Source organism: Caloenas nicobarica, chromosome 3, assembly GCF_036013445.1.
Source record: "Caloenas nicobarica isolate bCalNic1 chromosome 3, bCalNic1.hap1, whole genome shotgun sequence".
NCBI classification, from domain to species: Eukaryota; Metazoa; Chordata; class Aves; order Columbiformes; family Columbidae; genus Caloenas; species Caloenas nicobarica.
Window position 1 is genome coordinate 105,028,720 of NC_088247.1, and position 22,784 is coordinate 105,051,503.

Consider the following 22,784-nt stretch of genomic DNA (forward strand, 5'->3'; position numbering starts at 1 on the left):
AAACCTGGGCAGCCCATCCCAGCCCTCTTGAGGAGCGTTCTTAGCTGAGCATCTTTGTCCTGTGTGTCAAAATGTGGAGTTCTGTGCTTTCAGCCTTGAAAATTTGAGAGTTGCTGTCCAGTGATGACCAAAGATGAAATTTTTATTGTTCATTTGTCGTACAGTCCCGAAGTAGGAATTAGACGTTTAGTCCTTGTAGTGTTAAGTGTTGTATTGACATGCAGTGAACCGGACAGAAAGCTGCACAGCTCATCCATGTCAGCCTGGCATAAGCAAGGAGTCAGACAGACAGAAAAAATTATGCTACTTTACAGCATTTTACTTGAACTGATTTTTCTTAGTGTCTGCTTCAGCTATTATTTTTGGAATTTATTGGCTTTTATTGAGGGCTATCCACTTAGAAAATTTAATCCTTGTGAAGATGTCAGCTGAGAGAAATATAAATACTCTAGAGACTGTATTTTTCTCCCTTAGAAAATGCAAAATATTAACAGAAATAATTATCCTGAATGAGCAAATGTTACAATTACAAGTTATCCTCAACGTTGTGAACATAATTAAATTATGATAGCTGGTTCAAAGGAACTGAACCGGGATTTTTTTGATTCTTGCTAGAAGTTGTAGCAAGGCAACTTAAAATACACATGGACTTGTATAAACATCCTTTGGCCTGCTAAAAATTAATTTTGTACCTGAAACAAGCCATTTTCCTTTAAAGAAAAAAATTAAGGAAAAGATTCATTTGTTTGAAAATGAAACTTCTGGCAAAGATCTTTTGAAGACAAGAGCAAGTTAAATCAAGGGCTCTATGTTCCAGCTAATGTAGTTCATAAAAACAGTAATCATCATTTGGTAAATTAGTGCCTGAAAATGGGTTGACAAACATAGAAAGAATAATGCAGTAATTGCATGAGATCTGTAGGCACCAGGTCATTATGGCATTGCGATTATCAGCTAAATTAAATCTGATTAGTTTTATAAGTTTTCTAAATTTTGTGCTTAGATTCTGAAAATGTTCCTCATGGTTGAACGTGGTACCATGTTTGTAAAAGAGGAATGTGTCTTCCTCTGCATGTTTGGAGCAATGTTTGTCCTTAGAACAAGTACTTTATGAGTTCTTGTGTGTAGCAGCTTCTACTTTGATGGTTTTTAATGGCTCTAAAGGCATAGAAACTTGCATCTGATCTTTCTAAGGTAAGTCTTACTGCGTCATTCATTGCCTTAATAAAACTAGTGGAAATAGCAAAAGCTATTGAGAACTTTGACTGTTACAGCAGTTTTACTGGCAAGCTCAACTTTCCTTTAACCAAAAGCGAAGAGAAGTAACTTCCCTTAACATCTTTGATGTTTGTGCATGTTAACCATCCACATTGTACATGACATCAAAACTAGGCTGGGCTTTTAAAAAGGATAATAACTTATCATGAAATTTCTACTATCAAATCTAGTTGCAAGTGAAATGTGATAATATGTTCTTGTTCAATTTAATTTTCCTTCCCTATCCTTAACTTGGGACAGAAGCCTGAGAATCTGAAGTATATTAGCTCAATTCATTAGGAATTCAGGCTTTTCTCTAGAGGTGCATGAAAATGTGGGGGAGAAATAAGCATTTCTTAAGTTGTAGGAAATTTCTCTCATCTTATAGATTTTAATCAAAGCACAAACAATCTATAGGCTGTTACACTTGTTTTTATGTTTCGATTGTTGTAAGCATATATATTTAGGTATATGTGGATTGCACTATTAGAGAAGCTTCATAAAAGGACTTGTGCGCCCCAGTAAATTGTTAGGAATTAAATCAGAATCTCCTACAGGTGCTAATTTTGAAGAGGCTGAGAGTTAGGATGTCCAGTAAACTAACCCGTGGGGACACCCTAATTTGGGAATGACAATGGTAACATTTCTAATTTTTTTTTTGAAACTGAAAGTGAGATATATCATGCCATCGAACTAACATTTTATCACATCTAAGATAGTGTTGCAGACACTTAGTGCTATGTCCTGCTCTTTGGGGGACTGGTACAAGGAACACTCTAATGTATAGCTATGGAATAAGCACCTAAACCCAACTTCCAGTCATGTCCAACAGGGATGGCTGACATTGTCATAATCATTCCCGTTTCCCTAGAGCTGAGCATATTTCTCTCTCTCTAAAAAGCAAGTGATTTTTTTTTAATGCTCTTGGCTTCAATACTTCATTGCAGTGAGTATCAGAAGCTAATAGCGTGTTCTATAAAAGGTTTTTCTTTTATCAGTTTTCAAACTGATACATTTCAATGGCTAGACTTTTCTTCCTCTTAGTGTTAGTAGAGATCTAGTTAACATACAGGAAATTATTATGTGCTTGATTTAAAAAAAAAAAAAAAGTCTAGATTTATTGAATTATTTTTTAAAAAGTTTTCAGAATCTGACTCTTCTTTATCTCCATGGGATTGAGATACCTGAGCACCGTTAGGTATTAACACTTAACAGCCTGTAAAAAGATCTGTCTATAGCAGAAGTGTGCTATTTATTTATGCTTTTTCTTTAAGCATTGCCAAACTATAATTAGAATGTTTTATGCAAGTGTTTCTTCATCTGGACAAAGCATTTCACTGATTTGGTGGACTTCTTCCATAGCTTGCAAAGTGATTTGTGCTTCTCTTTTGGGTAAAGCTTAGTAAATCTGCTAAAATGCATTATTGTAATAGTTTAAGTGTATGAGTACTTCAGATCTGTGGTACTTCAGAAGCTGGCTATTGAAGTAGTGTGGCTTAATTAACTCCTCAGGTAAAATAATGTATTACTCTTAGATCACTCTTTATTAACCAGCTTTCAAAGAATATAAAGACCATTAATAGCTTTCTATCAACAATGTGGTTTTAGCTGATCACACTGATGATGTAACTGGTACATAATTTAAGAATTGACAGCATGTTTCTAACTACTACACAAAACTCAGTCATAATTGATAAAAATCAGTTTTCAAGTTTCAGAACTGCCTTGGAGACCTGGAGTTCCTAGAAAGTTAAACAAGTGTCTTCCCATTATTCTAAACAAAATGCACTTGCAAGGCACCGATGGAAGGGGCAAGTAACTGTATTACATGGGTGTCTGTTAAAGGGCTGTGTTACAAACTATATTACAAGGGCCTCTACCTTTAGGTAGACTCCCACTTGTGCACTAATTCCGGCTCCACAACTTCAGCATTGCTCCATGCTTTTACAAAACAGGAGGGTGGGAGGAGGACTGACAAGGTAAGTAATGATTTTGGTCAGCATATCTTATTTTGAGTTTAGTAATTGAAAGGATGCGAAAAAATGTTGAGGGATGCTCCTAAAGCAGAAATGCAGAGCTCTGGTGACATTAAGATACAACCAAGTCCTGTGCCCAGCACTAGGTATACACTGACTTTTCAGAATATTACAACTCAAAAAACTTGGTATTCATTTGCCACATTTTATCTGGTGGTTGGGAATAGACTCATTACACTGGGACCACAGAGAGGAATGAATTGGCATAGGAGCCTTGTAAGAGACAAGTAACTACGCTGCTGAGGAGACTGGGAATTGTTCTTAGTAATCTTGTTTACTAGTAAGTGCTGTAGTCTGTAAAAGCAGAAACATTTTCCTCTGCCAATACAAATTCATTAGTTTGCAATTTACAGCGTAAGTTGATACAAAGCCAAATTCTACAAGAGCAAAGTTTATTTGCAAAGAAATTGTGCCACTGGTATGGCATCTGACTGGAAAGTTTATTCTCTCTTTTCTTGGAAATTCTGTTTAAAAACATACATAAATGCATGTAGACTTGTACCTAAATAATAAGTTTCATAAATGGTACACAACAGAGAAGGTCTAATGTGGGACCAAACTGTATTTCGCAAGAGCGGCCCAAGGAAAGGAGGAAGCCTGTGGAGGCCAAGGAGAATGAGGTTGGTTGGAACCACCGTATGTACACTTTTCTATCAGCATGGAGCAACGTTGTCAGGAGGCCGAGCAGATGTTGTGGCAGTGAGATTTATTGCAGAAGAAACAGCCTTTAGCATTAGAGCTGCGGATCCGTAAAGGTCAGGGCATCACAAATGAAAAATGGAGCAAGGCCTCTCCCCTTAGTAGCATAAAATGAGGGTAGTGACTGCAAATGAACTGCTACGACAACTCCTTCCTGGGAATCTTCACAGGGATCCTTTAGAACATATATGAAGGTGTGTGCATTTTAGGCACACAACTTTGGACAAAAGTCCTTCATACATCTAAAATGTCTTAAGAAATATTTTTAATGAAACAGCATGCCAGGGTTTGAAGTTAGGGTGAAGAGACCTTTAGGTTCTAAAATCTGAAGGAAAATTGGCTTCTCTGGAATCACCGTCTTTTCAGGGAGTCAGTGTAAAAAGCAATTGGCATGAATGATCGAAACTGCTTAAAGAACTGTTGAAAATCTCTGTCTGGAACTGTTCATAGCTTTCATGTCCTTGGTATCTCTTCAAAACAAAACCCCAACCTAACTTCTGTGTATGATGTATCATCTTATATGCTACAGAAAGAGAAGGTTTCTAAATGACTTTATATCAAATCAATATGAAATGGCAGAAACTTAATAAATTCTATGTTGGAGATGCAAGAAGAGTATAGTCAGTCACATTGATTTATTTTTGATGGAGTAGAAACATGTTTAGGTAGCACAATCTACATCCTGCAGACTAGACTTTATTTTTTTTTTTATTCCACAAAATTTTCTTGTATTTTCCTTGCAGAAATCTCTCTTATAGTTTCACAGAAATAAACTCTTTCCACTGCATTTGGTTTCATAGCAATCACTGGTAGAAATACCATTGTCTGCTACATTTCACAGGGCTTGGATTGACTTGTAATCTTTTTTGACTAAAGAGACGTGTGTGATTAAACTATCCCAAAAGGAGAGGGGAAAATAAATATTCTCCCCTTCTGTTTTTGACTAGCATTCCCATCTCTGATAGAGAGATCTTCCCAGTAGAAACATCTGTCAAACAACCTTGGGAAGCATCCTGGTTTCAAAAAGATTGCATATTTTAGTTGGCTCGAATTGTTTCATTGAAGGTATGTGGATCAGTCCTGCCCTGGACTGCCCTGGGGCATCCTGGGCACTCCCCAGCAACCTCGTGCTCCATCTCTCTGTGGCCAGTCCTCTTCTCTTCTCTCTGTAATGCATTTATCATCACTGGGTTGGGTTTTTTTATGCTTATAATGGCAATTACCTGCTCTTGAGTTGAACTGTATTTGCAGCTTAATAAAAATTTATAATGGTCTTTGATAGTTTAGATGGCTTGATAGTTTTCTGAGAGAAAGGCTATTAAAATAATTAAAAATTGAATCCTTTTTACAAAAGAGAAGTGGCCTTTTCTTAAAGGACTCTGTATACTTTGCAGAGAAAATTCAATTAAAAGGAGTGGTTGGATATGTTTTTGTTAATAATTCAGAAGGATACAATCTCACCCCTAATTGTAGTCCTGCCTAGCAAATCGCAGTGTTGACATCTGCAATTCCATATTTCAGCTCCCTGGCCTCAAAATAAGAATGTATGTACTGGCATGGTTGGGATATAACAGGACTAAACTTAGAAAACTGCAAAAATATTTTCATGGTCATTGCTTTATGTAGCAGAAAGCTCATGCAATATTATTTTTTTTTCCTTGGATATAGCCACATCATTCTTTAATTTTCTCCATCTTTTCTGATGATTTCTCTTCAGCCGGAAAGCAGCACACCTGCACTGTCTCTGCGTTCTTACGAATCTGGCAGTACCATTTCCAAATGTTCTTACCTTGGACTTGGGGATTTACTCCCAAGGTGTTGCGAGTCAGTGCCCAGGTGCACTTCACAAGGCTGGTGGTACTGCAGAGCATTTTAAATAAGGCTGAGATCCTGGACTTTTCCCCCATGCCATGCTGCTGCAGATGCAGTCATATAAAGAAACCAAACCAACACTGTGGTTTAAAAACCTTTGGGATGATTGGTAGGGTTTTCTTAATGAGTAAAACATTCTTCAGAGCTCGTTTTGGGGGAGATTGCTTTTTGTGGTGTGGTGGTGGATTTTTTTCCCCCAAATGTAGGTTTAGCAGCCACTTGCCTTTGTGCTCTGCCACCTTCCTGCCTTTGTATGCGAGGAGGTTCATACAGCCTGTGAGCTGTAGTAGGAGTCTTACTCTTTCTTAGAAAGAGGACTTGCAGTATGTCTGCAATCTCAAGAGGGATTATGTTTGCAGACTGTTGTTTTAAGCTTGGGAAAAGCTTTTGAGCGACATGATTGTCTTGACATTTGATTTAATATATGAGGTTCTTAAACAGTTGTAAGTAGTTAAAGATTATAGATACAATAAAACTAAATGAATACCATCATGTACAGCAGCAGGGTAGTCTATATAGTAACAAAGCATTAAAATGGGTGAATAAGTTCAGATGAAAGGCTAAACCTTGCATATCTTAATCAAAGTTCACATTATCTTCTCTAAACCTTCTGCTGAATAAGGTTACCGTTAGTGTAACACAGTAGCCTTCAGCCTTCTGGGAAGAGCCACTAAGTGACACTGGTAAGAGATTATTTTTCATGGCCCAATAAGCTACTGTTGAATTGCATGCAGGACAGGCATTTTACCCCCCTTTTTTTTTTTTGAGATATGTCACAGATAGCACACCAGTCATCACATTGTGTATTGAAAATCCAAGTTCCCATATTGATCACATTAGACTTCAGTTTTTTTAGTGCATCTTCAATCCACTTCCTCTGGACAGGCTTTGCTATGGATATACTGAGAGACTTCACGTTTTTCTAGTTGTATTTGCCACATCTTTTCATGCTGCAGAATACAAAATGTTTAAGCTAAGTATCTGTACTGATAGTATGCTTGTCTGGGAGCTCCTCCCAGACATCTATAACATCATTCGTCTTCACAGCAATTCAGTGTTCTCAAATATGGCATTTATCTCCCAATTCTTACCTAAACCAAATGGCATCGGTTGAAAATTAACACATTCTATTAAAAAGCATTTCCCTACCAAGGCAGCTTTCCCCTGCCCTTTCCTCGTGCAGTGTGGTAGACTGTGAAGAGTGTTTTTCCTGGAGTCGTGTTTGGTCATCTGTGGAAAACAAATTAGTTAATAGATTTTAAGGCCAAAGGAGACCATTAGAATGTCTGACCTCCTGTGTACATATTACATAGAAATTGATCTAGTATTCTCTGCACTGACCCCAATAAGTTGAAAACACACCTTGGTGAGAGATGGCCATCATTTGCTTTGCTTGCTGTGTTGAGGGGCAGTGTGCACAGCACATTAACATTGTCAAAGTCTTGTAGTATTTCAGTTGTTTGAAGAGAGAGAGGGTGAAAGAGGAGACTAAGAGGAGACCTCACCACGGTCTATGGATTCCTCACAAGGGGAGTAGGGGCAGGTGCTGAACTCTTCTCTTTAGCGACCAATGACAGAACCCAAGGGAATGGCAGGAAGATGTGCCAGGGGAGGTTCAGGTTGGACATAAGGAAAAGGTTCTTCCCCCAGAGGGTGGTGGAGCACTGGAACAGGCTCCCCAGGGAGGTGTCCCGGCCCCAAGCCTCACAGTGTTCAAGAAGAGACTGGACAACACCCTCAGACACGTGGTGTGAACTGTGGGGTTGTCATCTGCAGGGACTCGATGATCCTTGTGGGTTTCTTCCAACTCAGGACATTCTGTGATTCTATGAAAGTACCATGTTTCTGATAGTGGCGGTACATTGCACTTGTAATTTATGTGGGGAGCTCAACAGACTGAAAGACAGGAAAAGAGTTTTGGGCGTGAATGGATTATGTTCAGATTATCATTTATACAGCAGTTATCCTGAGAAGTAATTCATTACTTGGCTAAAAATGTTTGGTTTTGCCTTATAAAAGAACAGTTTTAAAAGATGCCAGGCTCAGGACCTCCCTATGTAAAAGCGTTTAGCTGGCTGTCGTCAAACTTCTTCCAGACTGTGCTTCATTTCGCCGCTGGCGTGCAAACAGGTTGCTGATCCCCAGAGCTGCAGTGAGGCACCAGCTCCCTGACGACCCTGCGCGAGGGTGCTGGGCCCAGCTCAGCCGTGTCGGAGCAGCACAGGCCGGGCCTCTCGCCGCAGCTGCTGGTGCTGCCCGGCTGCGGCCGCAAGTTCAGCTGAGCATCCCGTGTGCTTACCATGTGCTTTTCAGTGCCGCTTCCCAGAACAAGTGTCTTTGTACAGTCACCATTGCTGTGTTTTTCTTCCCGCTTGTCCTTTGGTGCTGAACTGTGTTAAAGTATAGGTTGCTTGGACTGGCCTTTTTATTTAATCAATGATTTGACCTTTTATTTATGATTACCCTACCCCACCAGTTGCAGACTTTATCGCCTGTTGTATTCTTCTTAATATATGTTATATAGCCTGACCCGTTCACCTCTCCCTTGTGAAAATACGTTTACCTAATAATCATCTCCCTTTTATCATGTTGTAAGGCTCATCAGTCAGTTCTGAAGACATTTAACCTGTCCCACATTTTTGATTCTCTGGTGTTCAAAGTGTCAAGACGACATCTTTAAACCTTTTAAAAATACTGATGTAGTGCTGAATTTCTCTTGCAAGTTCCCTGTTATTCTACGATATATTAAAAATAAAACCTAACTTTTTAGAGAACTCCTTTAGCTATATGTCTTTCACAGTATGTCAGTGCTATCCCAGAGTAGACTGTGTTTAAAAAAAAAAAAAAGGGGGGGTGAGGAAAAGCGTAAAAGTTGAGTGAACAGTGGTTTATTCAAAACTGTGCAGTCACAAGTATTGACTAAATTTACTAATAAAATACCTATGAATAGTAAGAAACCACTGCTGAAATGTCAAACAGTTGCAAACAATTAGCAAACTGTCTTTTCATATGCTTCATACCTACTTTGGCACCTTAAAAGGTATCCCTTTTGCTGAAGACTGGTTCTGAATTGCTACTGAATAGGTTGGTTTTGGAGTAGCAAGGTGCCCAGAAGGATGTGCTGTGACTGAGCAGACCTTTTGGCTCCCCACCATTTGAGTCGGTCAGCTGTCTTGGCAAGAGGCTTCCATTCTAAGTGTCTTCAAGACTGTGATCAGGTAGCCCAGCTATGACAAGGTGAAACAGGATCTGCATCCCTGTCCATTATTTTGAACCACAAATAGCTCAACTGCATGCTTGGGTTGAATTTATTTTAATGACATATCCCACTTTTAAAATGCATTGCACCGTTTGGTCAGTCTGAAGAGGAAAGATGTTTATACAGCATTCAGCAGAACCTTGGCTGTGTGCACACTGCTGCGCCGTTTCTCATAGCAGAACCGCACAGTTTTAAGTGATTGCATAATGCTTGGATCGAAATCAAGAAGGTGGGTCTCCTCTTTAATTTCAGTTTGAGGGCATTAGAGATTTATACACAGTTTGAGAGTAAATGGTGAGCGTAGAGGTTTTGTTTGGCTTTTTTAAATATTATGATTATGTTTGTCTGTATTATGATTATGTTTGCTGGCAGTGTTCAAGAAGAGACTGGACAACACCCTCAGACACATGGTGTGAACTGTGGGGTTGTCCTGTGCAGGGACAGGAGTTGCACTTGATCCTCGTGGATCCCTTCCAACTCAGGACATTCTGTGATTCTATGTATGAAGTTCTTGTATGTCCTGAAAAGTAAATTGCATTCATTTATACATCATTGAAGCATAAGAGCAGAAATTGAATATTTTTCAGATACTTTATGCTATTTCCAGCTTTAATAACACATCTGCTTCATGAAATATTAGTGTTAAATTCTTGTAGTATTTGTCTAGGGGTTTTGCATACCATGCATAACAAGTACATTGCTAAGCCAGGTGGGTGTTCTTATATTTATTATGATACAGCTCTTCCTTTTTTCCTTTCCTTCTCACTTTCTCTTTCTGCTTCCAGATCCATGGTGAAGGGTCGGATACTTCACTATTTCATCTGATGGAGTGAAATTAGCATTTTCTGGAAGCTTTCAGCATTTTAATTAAACATGCAGATAGCTGAGGAGCGGTATATATTGGATTTTTTTTTATTAAAAACATGGATAAGGTACAACGTTAATCAGTGAAAAAGATCTTGCCCTTGCTTTTCTTAATGGATTATATTAGTCATTAGATCATTAGAATGAGTTCAAAACGCTCCCTCTTCGTCTCATACTGTCACTTTGTTAATACCACTCTCTTATGAGTCACCTTCCCTTTTAAGCAGTAATAAATTTTACCTCTACTCTTCTCCCCAGCACCCACTTATTTGATTTGTTGTGTAACTTTCAAGGAAAGGCCATGTTACCTGGCTGAGGAGATTGAGAAAGATGCAACTGAAATGAAACAGCTAGGTAGTGAATTAGCTTTGCCGGTTCATATTCTGCTTTGATTTATATTCTTTCCGATGCTTTTGAAGCACAAAAGATGTGCTGGTCTCTGGAAATGAACAATTAATCTCATTCTTCCCCCCGCAAGGTTGACATTAGCTACTTAAGCGAAATCTGATTTATGGAATTGGCCAAGGCTTCTATTTGACACCTCTATCGCCTCCCAAGTGGGGAGCTCAAAACAAAACAAAGCGCTTGGAGAAGTGCTCTTTGCTCCCTGCCTGTACAGGTGTGTGCTTGGGTGCAGAATGGCAAACTGGTAGGTTCGGCTTTTTGTCTTCACAGCAATAAAAACACCAGTAAGACAGGAGATTGGTGATGGGTTTGGGCTGTTTTCAGACCTGGGTTACTGATTCAAATTCAGCCGGTCACCAGACGGTGGACGACATCGCTGTCTGCAGGGTGTTTGATAGTCAGCAGGCAATGTGTTGAAGAACACTGATCTTTTCCATCAAAGAATCGTCCACAGGAGCTGGCACTAATTGGCCACCCCTGCTGATAGCTTCAACAGTGAAGCCAAAGACTTTGGCTGGGTCATATACTCTGAGCTACCCTGTCAGTCAGTTCTTGGATTGGATTCATATCATGGTAGCAAGGTAGTATGTGGGGACATTTTCTCAAAATTTACTTATATGCTTGTTCTAAGAAAAGCAATGATTTGCATATTTTGAGCTGGGAATCTGGCTGTGAACACTGCATTTATTTCAATCTCTTTCCAAAAAATACAGGACAACATTTGTCAAAAACTTTGTATTTTCCTTTGACACAACAGGAAGACATATGTCCCCCATGCCCAAGTAGCTGTGAGAGTAACAAAACCTTGTAGCTGCATAGCTGGCTAGTGGGACTAAATCTGTAGTAGATCATGCAGTGCCTCATAATATAGCATCCTAGTAAAGAGGATTTTTCAGGAAAGCCTGCTGTCCAGGTTCAGATGAATATTTTGCACCCTGGCTCTAGTAAAGGAGAGGTCTCCAGTTGACTGTCATGTAGTGAACAGTCTCTTACCTGGAGGATGTAGAATGGAATGCTTCTACAAAAACTAACTTAAGCCTGCTGCTTGCTGTCCTAAAGATTTTGGTTTGAAATAGCTTATTCATGTTGTGGCTTAGTCTTCTCCTGTTGTCTGACTCTTCTGAGGAGTGAGTTGCATCTTCTATATTTTCTTGTTCTGCATAGAAGTGTTGCATTGAGCCAGTCAGTCCTAGAAAAGATTGCTGTCTCCTCAGAGTTAATGCTCATCTGGTTAGAGGGTACGTTTGCATTACTGTGCAAACACAGAAGTTCAAACAATGAATTAAGAATATTGAATTCTCTAAGACACGTACTTCCTAAGCAGTTGAAGAGCAATCTATATTGCATACAAGAAACTCATCAAATAATTTCCAGTACAGAACATGGTTGTAAAAACTTTCCATCTGTTTGGAGATAATTCATGGCTAAACTAATAGAATATTCCTGCATTATTCAGTTATAGCAATGTGCACCTTTGCAGTGCCTTGATGAGATGTGCTACAAAGACCAGCTGTATTTAAAACAAAACAAAACAAAACATGACCTGCCAGATCTGCTGAATACACCAGAGGCACATTTCATGATTCATATGATTTGTAATACAGTGATTTCCCAGTTCTATATTCCTCGAGAAGGGAAGAACAAAATTAGTTAAAAAACCCCACTCCTGTTGTAGAAAATTACAAGAAAAAGGGTATTTCAAACGTCCCTGAAAGTGACGAGAAGTCTACAGACCCCAAGCATTTCAACAGAAAATTTTCAAGTCATTTCAGTGTTCTTTGGATCAGGCCCAGGTTTATTATTATTATTATTATTATTATTATTATTATTATTATTATTATTATTATTATTATTATTATTATTATATTGCTCTTATTTATTAGGAGATATTTCTGATTGCCTTTCAGTGTTTTCTTGTCATATAAAGTTCTTAAAATCTAGTTGTGTTTTTTACAAATTAAGTACGGGAGAGAAAACAGCTTTTTTGGCACTCGCACTTTTGCAACTATTGCTGTGATACCACCACCTTCCTGAGCAAATTCTGCTTGTTTTGGCCTGCCAGTACATTTGCACATGCTGATTATCTGTCCACCTGGTTGCAAGGATCAAATGTAGCCAAGGGTAAGTGCAGCTTTCTGCCAGGGAAGAGGGAGGACTGAGGCAATATTGTGGGATATGAAGTACATAGGAGACCTTGTAGAAGAACCTGGTCTTCTGAAGGGCCTGGGACATGAGTGCTCAGCTGACATTAGCAGCCTGAAGAAGCGTCACACAGACCCAGCATCTTCTTTCACATGCTCACACTACTACTGTCAAGTTTCTCATCACCTCCTCTAGTACTCCTGCCTCAGTTGCCTTAAAAAAATCTCACCACAGACCACAAGGCATGCTTCAGAACTGAGCCCTGAACTGTGTGGTAGCCAGGCTCCCTCCAAGGCGGTCTTTGCTGCTGGGTCTGCAGTGCTGGAAGCCAGGTCACATTTGAGTTATGGCCTTGCCTTCAACTACATGCTTTATAATGCATTTATTAGGCTGTGTACCCCTTCTAGCATAGCTTGGTCACAGAGATAAATTTGGGTGGTTGTCAGATGTTTTGTGATGTTTTCTCTTTCCTTCAGTTTCTCTCATTACAGGCAATGGAACATGCAGCTGTGATAAATTTAATCTGATGATAACATGTATGTCTGGTATCTGATTAATCTTTGATTTCATGGCTGAATCCCTAAGAAGGGAGAGGGAAGGAAATTAGTAGAGGATCATGGTGGCAAGCAGGATTTAGAAGCTAGTAGATCTGAAGAAGTATCAGCAACACTGCTTGCAGCAGAGAAGGTAATAGCTAAAGAGAAACCAGTGTGCACAAGATGGAAAAATACCAAAACTGGAGATAAGAAAAATGCAAAATGACTATCAGTGATTTAAGACTGAGAGTGTGAGACCAGCAAGAAAAAGGCTGTGAGTAGCTAGAGCAGGGAGAGGAACACATACGAGAAGTCATATTGATTGCAAGACTTTGAACTGTGAACAGTCCAGTTGCAACCACAAAGTTCATTCAGCTGCCCCCTTTACCTCTCCTAGACCACTTCACAGAGTACAAATACATTTGCTTCTGCCATTGCTGAATACTAAATAAATAAGTTAATCCTCTAATCAAATTTAGATGTGAAATAAATAGGTCAATCCATTTATTCTCTAACTAGAATTCAGGAGGATAATAAGGTTTGGCTGGAGGCGGCATGGTGCCCTCGAAGTACATTGCTGTTTAGCTTGTTAATTATCTTGGGATGCTTAACGTTAATTCATTTTAAATCATTCATTTGTTTAGGCTTTTAAAAATTAGTCTTAAGAAAATGCTGAAAAATAATATTTTGAGATACAAACTCATCAACAGACAAACCTTCAGTGTTTTGTAATTCTGCTTAGCACAAATTTAAGTTTCTGTGATCTTGGTTCTGTCTTGATTTGTAGGTAGTCACCCTGCATCCTATCGCCATTGCTTTGCTACCTTTGTAACTCAGCTGTGGAAAGTCCTCAGCCAGATAATGTGTTCCCATCTGTGTGCCATGATAGTTACATGCCTCTTTAGCCCCTCCATTAATTTCGTAGGTGGGCACATTTCTGAAGAACATCTCTATGAGGTGCGCTGGCAATCAGAGTAATGCTCTCTGAATGGCCAATCACTGTAACATCAGCAACAGGTTTTTTTGTTTCTGTCTTCCTCCCCAGAGCAAAATGTGTCCGTTTGTAAGCTGGTGTATTATGTACTTGCCACAGCGAGGACATGAGTCAAGGGGGTGGACTGCCTTCAGCAACAAAATGCCAAAGTGTAAAGGTGTTCCTCCTTTTTGAGGATTTGTAATTTAACATTTTGAGGTTGCAAGACAGTCTTATTTCTTTTGCCTGAGCGGCAGACAACTGTGTTTTGGTAAAAGATGGTTGCAGATGATAGCTGAGGTCTTGATGTTGAGGTACATTCCTCTCTCTAGACCTTGCTTGATCTGATAAGAACTTCTGCGTTTCTTATCCTATTTAATTGTGTTACTTGACACCACTAAAGACTTGCTGGCCTTTTCTAAAGATGTGATGCCTTTCCTGGTGAGCAAATTCAATTGGTATATGACATTTGCTTACATGAGGTAGGTACTGAGAGATAATATATTGTGAATCGCATTTTAAGACTCATATGAAAAGGGCTATAGAAATGCAGAATATTTATTATTTTTTACGTACAATTCTCCTGTAAGGTATGCATATGCACTACAAATTCATATTGACATTTATTATCCAAAAATTTTTGCTGTTAGTGTTGCAGGATTGATTTCAGTACAGTTTAGGTTTTAAAAGGCTTTCTTTTTTGAACTGTAATATGAAAATCATAGCAGAGAAATCTCTGCCTTCTTTTTCCTTTAATTGAATTCAGCAATTACAAAGCCATGGCACCTATGTGAACCACCATATGTTATTCATCTTTCTTATTGTTCTCAATTAGAGTGTTGTCTGGTATGGGGGTTTTTGTCTGCTTCTTCTGCAATGATTAATGTAATAGAGTTATAATCTCACTTATAATCAAACTTTCAGGAAAGCTTATTGGATTTGAGGTGACTTGTATGCAAGCAATTTCCCGACAGCCAAACTAGATGCTTGCAATTTATGAGATGTCAAACCTTTATAATTTCATGGCCAGATTACTAGTACATCTAATAGTCAGGTTTCTGGATTGTTGGGTTTTGTTTTCTCGTTTTCTTTTCCATTTTAGGGGCAGTATCTGTGCTTCATTAACTACAGTGTAATTTTATAGGAGACCATTTTTTTCAGATACTTCATAATTGGCTTGTTATCAAGGTAGCACAAAGCAATCACCTATCAACATGAGTATTCGAGGCACAGTGAGGTATGGAGAGCTGACTGGAAAAAATTATTTGCTTTAATGAAGGAACACATTTCTTTTTTAAACTATATATCTGCTCAATGTACTAGGAATATTACATATATGGATATATCTATTTAGAAGCTACCTTTTCATGGAACAGGAAAAGCAGTACTAAGTTATAGGTTGACACAGTACACAACTGTGTGTTTATTTCAACCTTTTAAACAAATCCAGATTAAAATGTCCTCAAATAGTGGGATGTCAGTATTCTATCTTTTAAGTATTTTTACCCCATCAACAAGTAGCAGCCTAGTGCTGGAAATTGTTCCTGTTGTCGAGTTGCACACTGTCGTGGTTTAAACCAGGTGGGCAGCTAAACACCACACAGCCACTCACTCACTCCTCCTCCACCTCCAGTGAGATAGGGGAGCAAATCAGAAGGGTAAAAGTGAGAAAACAAATGCGTTGAGATAAAGAGAGTTTAATAAGTAAAACAGAAGCCTCACACAATAAGCAAAGCAAGAAAAGGATTTCATTCACTATTTCCCTTGGGCCTCACACAATAAGCAAAGCAAGGCAAGGATTTCATTCACTATTTCCCATGGGCCTCACACAATAAGCAAAGCAAGGCAAGGATTTCATTCACTATTTCCCATGGGCAGTCAGGTGTTCAGTCATCTCCAGGAAAGCTGGGCACCATCGTGTGTAACAGTGACTTGGGAAACAAACAACATCACTCTGAACATCCCCCCTTCCTTTTTTGTCACCCAGATTTTATTACTGAGCATGACATCATGTGGTGTGGGAAATCCCTCTGGTCAGTGGGGGTCAGCTGTCCCCGCTGTGTCCCCTCCCAGCATCATGCGCACCCCCAGCATCATGCGCACCCCCAGCATCATGCGCACCCCCAGCCTGCTCACTGGCAGGGTCCTCAGTTTACAGGTTTTCCTGTAAAACTGACAATTCTCTTACAATTTAGTTCCTCTTGACTCTCACCTGATACACTGAGTGTTAAGGTGGGGAGAGGGGGCTTCCTAATTTATATGAAATAATAACTGCAAAGCTGAAGAAAGTCTCAGCACCCGAGAGGGTGCCTCATTGACAAAACGGAAAGGCAAATATAATTTGATTTTTTTTGGAGCATCTCGCTGGGGACAAAAGGTACTGCATTGAAGATACCTGAATTACAAAGGCCAAAATTTACCAACTCTGAAGGTTTTAGGATGATCTACATGAAATAAATAGCAGCTGCAACTGTGTTTCTGACAGGTAAGTACCCACATGACAGAAACCCTCCATCATATATTGATAGTCCTGCTGGAAGTCTAGAGGCCAAGGAACAAATTGTCACTGTTATTTCTGTAACACCAAGATTATTCTGTACGCTATGATGTAGGTGGTGCTAGCTTTGCCCAGTACTCCCTAGAAAATGTGAAATATTTTGATTCTCTTGAGTGCTGTTATATTTCAGAATGGTTTATGTTCCAAGTGTTTATGAACCATGATCCTTGATCAGCCTTCATTTCCCCCTGCACAAGGTATTACAACCTGTAAATAGCAGGCTGATGTCAAACCCTTGAAGGCTCTTTAGTATTTCCAGGAATAGCATCAAATTGAGTTTGCTGTATATTGCCCTCTTAATCTGAGGACTGCAGACTGAACTGGATAGGACCATGAAGGTTGCATGTTATGGCTTTGTATATCATTCCTCAGCACCCTGTTTAGTGTGGTTTGGGTCTTGTATGCTTTGTTTACTATAAAGTTGATGCTTTTACTGTAATACAAGGTGTCATCTGATTTCCATCTAGCTCTAACAGGTTAGTATTTTCTCAAGAGAGTGGTGCAGTTGACACACCTGAAGGATGGGATGGCATCCAGAGAGACCTGGACAAGCTTGAGAAGTGGGTCCATGCGAACCTCATGGGGTTCAACAAGGCCAAGTGCAAGTCCCTGCACCTGGGTTGGGGCAACCCTTGGTGCCAGTACAGGCTGGAGGATGAAGGGATTGAGAGCAGCCCTGCAGGGAAGGACTTGGAGGTACTGGTGGATGAAAGACTGGACATGAGCCGACAATGTGCGCATGCAGCCCAGGTGACCAGTTGTATCTTGGGCTGCATCAAAAGGAGCATGGCCAGCAGGTCGAGGGAGTTGATTCTGCCCCTCTGCTCTGCTCTGGGGAGACCTCACCTGGAGTCCTGTGTCCAGCTCTGGAGCCCTCAGTAAAGACATGGACCTGTTGGAGAGGGGCCGGAGGAGGCCACCAAGATGATGAGGGGGCTGGAACAGCTCTGCCGTGAGGACAGGCTGAGAGAGTTGGGGTTGTTTAGCCTGGAGAAGAGAAGGCTCCAGGGAGACCTTGTTGTGGCCTTTCAGTACTTAAAAGAGGCCTGTAAGAAAGATGGGGACAGACTTTTTAGCAGGGCCTGTTGTGATAGGACAAGGGCTGATGGTTTTAAACTAGAAGAGGGGAGATTCAGGCTAGACATGAGGAAGAAATGTTTTACAATGAGGGTGGTGAAACACTGGCCCAGGTTGCCCAGAGAGGTGGTAGATGCCCCATTGCTGGAGACATTCCAGGCCAGGCTGGATGGGGCCCTGAGCAGCCCCAATCTGGTTCAAGATGTCCTGGCTTATTGCAGGAGGTTGGACTAGATGAGCTTTGAAGGTGCCTTCCAACCCAAACTATGCTATGATTCTATTTTCTTGGCTTTGTGGGCTGTGTAGTGATGTAAAACAACTACTAAGTTCTGGTTGTCTGCTGTTTCCAAATAAAGGAAGACAGTGCTCATACTGGCCTTAATACTGTTTTCTATGAAAATTTTAAAAATTAATGAAGACTCACTGACACATTTATTAGTGTTCAATTTGGTTGTGGTCTGGAAGGTGCTCATGTCTATAGGAAGGCAAGCCATGATCACTCTGAGCCAGGCTTGAACACTGAATTATAGCCCTGAAGAGAGGATGCTGGTGTCACGCATCTCACCAACGTTGTTGTCACCATCTGCCTGTGTTCAGACTTCCCATTCAGTTGATTTTCCTGCAAGAACGCCAAAAGCTGAAAGTGAGCACTGCACCTTTCCTCTTGATGTGTCATGTGGGTGGTAGTTGTTCCGTGTTGAAGGCTGCCAGAAGAAAGAAGCTTTTTTTCTGTTTCAGCAGTTCTGTTTGTTTCCTTTTACACGTTTGTCCTAATGGAAAAAGCGCTACAGCCATAGTGAGACTTTATTAGGTACCTTGATAGCTCATCTTTAAAGATAGAAATGGTTTGAAAGCTTCCTCAGTCTGGAAGTCTCTGCAGTGTTCCCTTCAGGATCAGTTCTGCATTTGTAATGAACAGGAAAAACATGTTATTTCTTTTTTTAAACAAACAAACAAACAAAACCAAACCTGAAACAACAACAAAAACCCCCACCAAACCCAAACAACAACTACAACAACAAACAAAACCAATTTAATAAAAAAGCATTAAAACCTTCCCAGTTAGGTTGAAAAATACTGCCCGCAGGAACTGTAAAAGTGCATGCTGTCAGTTATGACATATATGCACAAATACCTATGGGCTTATTAGTGCTTCCATAGTGATGTGCTGTCAGCAGTGTATTTCTGCTGCATATGACCTTGCAACATTTACCTTTATCTAAAAAGAAAAGAGGGAGGGAGAGTTATTCAGTGATGCTTAGGTATCCTCTGTAACCTTTGTGGAGTCTCTGCCCGACACTTTATAACAGCCCATAGCACATTTGCTGTGTATAGGATGCAGGTTATTGAAAAGCCATAGTGGTAAATCCTGTGTGGCTGGATGTCACAAGAAATAGGAGAACTCTCTGTTTGCTCTTCACTGTTGTATTACAGCTTACGTGTTTGCTGCCTCCACTAGTGCATTCCTAGGGGAGTTTATTTCCCATCCTTAAAAGAAGACTGTCAGACTGATTTAAGGCCAGAAGTGATGCTTTCAAAAAAACATGGGTTTATTGAACCTTGGATCATTTGACAGGTGGTCATAAGGTTTTGTTTGAAGTCAAAGAAAGCAGAATCTTGTCTGGGTTTAAAAAACTTACTCCTTGCCGCAGATTTTGTCAGCCTTGTGCTAATGCCTCCAATTAGGAAAGGAAGGCAGCAAAGCCATACAAAGAAAACTGACCTGCAGGTGAAATGCAAAATGTAGGCAAATCGTGTGAATGATGTAAAAGTGAATTGAGAGGTAAGATCTTTCCTCTCTTAGTAATATGGTAATTTACAGTACAGGCTTTTAGAAGAAGCCTTATTTAAACCAAATCCTAAGCATAGAATCATAGAATGTCCTGAGTTGGAAGGGACTCACAAGGATCATTGAGTCCAACTCCTGTCCCTGCAGATGACAACCCCACAGTTCACACCATGTGTCTGAGGGTGTTGTCCAGTCTCTTCTTGAACACTGTCAGGCTTGGGGCCGGGACACCTCCCTGGGGAGCCTGTTCCAGTGCTCCAGCACCCTCTGGGTGAAGAACCTTTTCCTAATGTCCAATCTAAACCCTTCCTGGCACATCTTCCTGCCATTCCCTTGGATTCCGTCACTGGTCACCAGAGAGAAGAGATCAGTGCCTGCCCTTCCTTCTCCCTTTGTGAGGAAGCTGTAGACCATGATGAGGTCTCCTCTCAGTCTCCTCTGTTCCAGGCTGAACAAACCAAGTGTCTTTAGTTGCTTCTCATATGGCTTCCCCTCCAAACCCTTCACCAACTTTGTAGTCCTCTTCTGGACATTCTTCAGTAGTTTTATATCTTTTTTAATAGTGTGGTGCCCAAGCATCTTTCCTGGTCACTCTGTAGAACACCAGTGACCTTTGTGAATTTGAAGACAACACGGGTGGTTTTCCCAGAAGTACCTTAAATTTACTCTGCTTACTTTTGCCTTTCATCTATACCATATTGCATAAAACACTCTGCCAATTTGCCATAATGCATCGGTTTGTGAAATGAGGCGTCTCTACTAGTGCTTCACTGACAGATTAGTCACCTGTCATCAGAGTGAAAAGCTGAGGGCAAGGGTAGTTGTGTTAAGGTAAGCTGTCCCCACTCTTGGACCAGATCTTGCTGGGCTCCTAAATCACTTTTGTACCTCTTGCACATGCTATTTGATTTACCTGTTCATTTCAAAATTAACATTTGCTGTGGGTTTGCTCCATAGGGATAAGCACTGGGAGGCACTTAGTGCTTAGTGCAGATAGAGTGAGACAGCACTGAGGTCAAAATCTGCTGTGTATCTGTGGTACAGGAACCACACAAGTTTCATTTACACCACCTCACCAAAATGTCTTGCTTCGGTGCTGATAATGGTAACAGCTTTGTGATGAGGACTTACAGAAACAGTCGGCTGTAATCACTCTGTCAGGCAGAGCTGGCTTCTAAACTCCTATGTCCCATCCCGGGCTGTATAAAATCCACATTATGAGCCACAATCCATTTCCAATCCCCCCTGCCATCCAGTCTTTGTTCTGTTATCTCCAGGCTAACACTAGAGTAGGGAGATAGTCTTTTAATAAGACAGTAGTTCTCTCAGTCTATACCCAACAGAAAACAAATAGAATGAAATTTCTCATTTATGCTATATCTTAGCAAAGTGAAAAAGAGGATGGAATAATTATAACCAAGATAGATACGCAAGTCATAACCTTCTTAGCATAACTATACCTGTTTCTAGAAAATTAGAATGTCAGTGAGCTAAAGGTAATTTGTTCAGGATGCCAATGGAATGGTAAGTCTGACTATTTGTTTTTTTCTTTTTCTTTCATTAAGTAGTTTCAGTAAGACTGAAAAGTGAACGTAGTTGGTCAGAAGAGCCTTGTACCACTTTGCAGATACAACTTCACCCAGCTCTCCCCCAACAATAATGGGTGTCTCTTCCTCAGTTTGATTTTGAGGCACAAATAACTTGATAGGGCTGTGATGACATTTGAGAGATGTTTGAGTATTCTTTTCTAGTTGTTCCATGAAGAAGAAAACTCCTATGATGTATAATGGTTAGTGCTGTTTAATTGAATTTAATGTAAAATTTCTCCATTATAGCTCGGCTTTGTGCTGTCCAAATTTTTTTTTTTTTTTTTAAAGATAAACATTTATCTCTTGAGAGGTAGAATTGATTTAAAAGGCATACCAAAGGTAGGATTACAACATTTGAGCTGATTGGCATGCCCTGGTCAGTGGGCAGATCCCCTGTGGCTGTGGTTTTTTGTTTTTAGAGCAGAAGAGCTGTACAGTCTTTCATGCATAATGTTCATTGAGAGCTTGAACTTCTACAGTTTGTACTCATGTGAAACCCACATTGAAGCCCCATGGGTATTTGCCTGCAAGAAGAGTGGAGGGTTTGGTTGTCTGCGCTGGAAAAAGTGGTGTCCTTATTATTTCAGTCAGTTAATAGTATTCAGAGCCCAAAAGTGTGATAGACGGTTCGTAGAATAAATATAGAAGAAATAGCTCTTCCTCAGCAGAAATGTAAATTCTTAGTGAATCACAGTGCAGAGTAAGAATAGCAAGCTGGAGGGAAGAGACAAGGCATGGGAATTATGATTTGGTAGTGTAGCAAAAATGTTTTGAGATACATGTGCTTTAATGGTCACTGTTGATGTGACTGAAGCTCCTCTTTGTTCCCCTGTGTGCTGTTGTCACTGTCTGTCCATTCATAGCTGCCAGCTGTCTCTTCCCTCATTCTCTTGGACTCTTTGGTGCAATGACTTTCTAAGGTATTATCTATAAAGAGGTCTGGCCTTCAGTGAGATTCCTAGGCCCTGTAAAAAAAAGTACTAAAAATGATCCATTGGTCTTCCTTGGTACACGATAAAGCATTTTTAGAAGGAGACGACAACACAACCTGGTGACAGATGATACTGGGAAGGCAGAAGTACTCAGCGACTTCCCTTGGCATTTACAAGCCAAGGCCGCCCCCAGACCTTGGCACATAACAGCACGGTCTCAAGAAGGGGGCAGCCAGAACTGGGAGAGCACAAAGGGACTATTTGGAGAATCTGGATGCATTCAAATCCCTGGGACTGGGTACACCCAAGGGTGCTGTATCTAAAATCTATGAGAAATCATTGCAATTGAAGGACATTCTTGATAACTGGAAAAGATTAGTAGTATGTTCATTTCTAAGAAGGGCAAGATAGAGGCCTTGGAGAGCTATAGGCTGGTCTGCCTCCTATCAGTCCTTAGAAAGAACATGGAGCATCCTCTTGGACTCCATTCCTAAACAGGTAGAGGACAAGAAAATAATTGGGAACACTTAGCATGGGTTTACCAAGAACAAATCATAGTTCACTAGCCTGATGTCCTTCTGTGTTAAATGACTGGCTGTGTGAGCAAAGGAGAAACAATGGATGTACTTCACCTTGACTTTAATAAGGCTTTAAGCACCATCATGCCCAGCATTCTCATGTGGGAGCTGAGGAGGTCTGGGTGTGTCAGCAGGCTGAAAGCTGGCTGGACTTTTGGGCTGAGAGAGGCTAATAATACTTGATGGGTTTGTGCCCAGTGACAGTCAGCACTGAGCAAA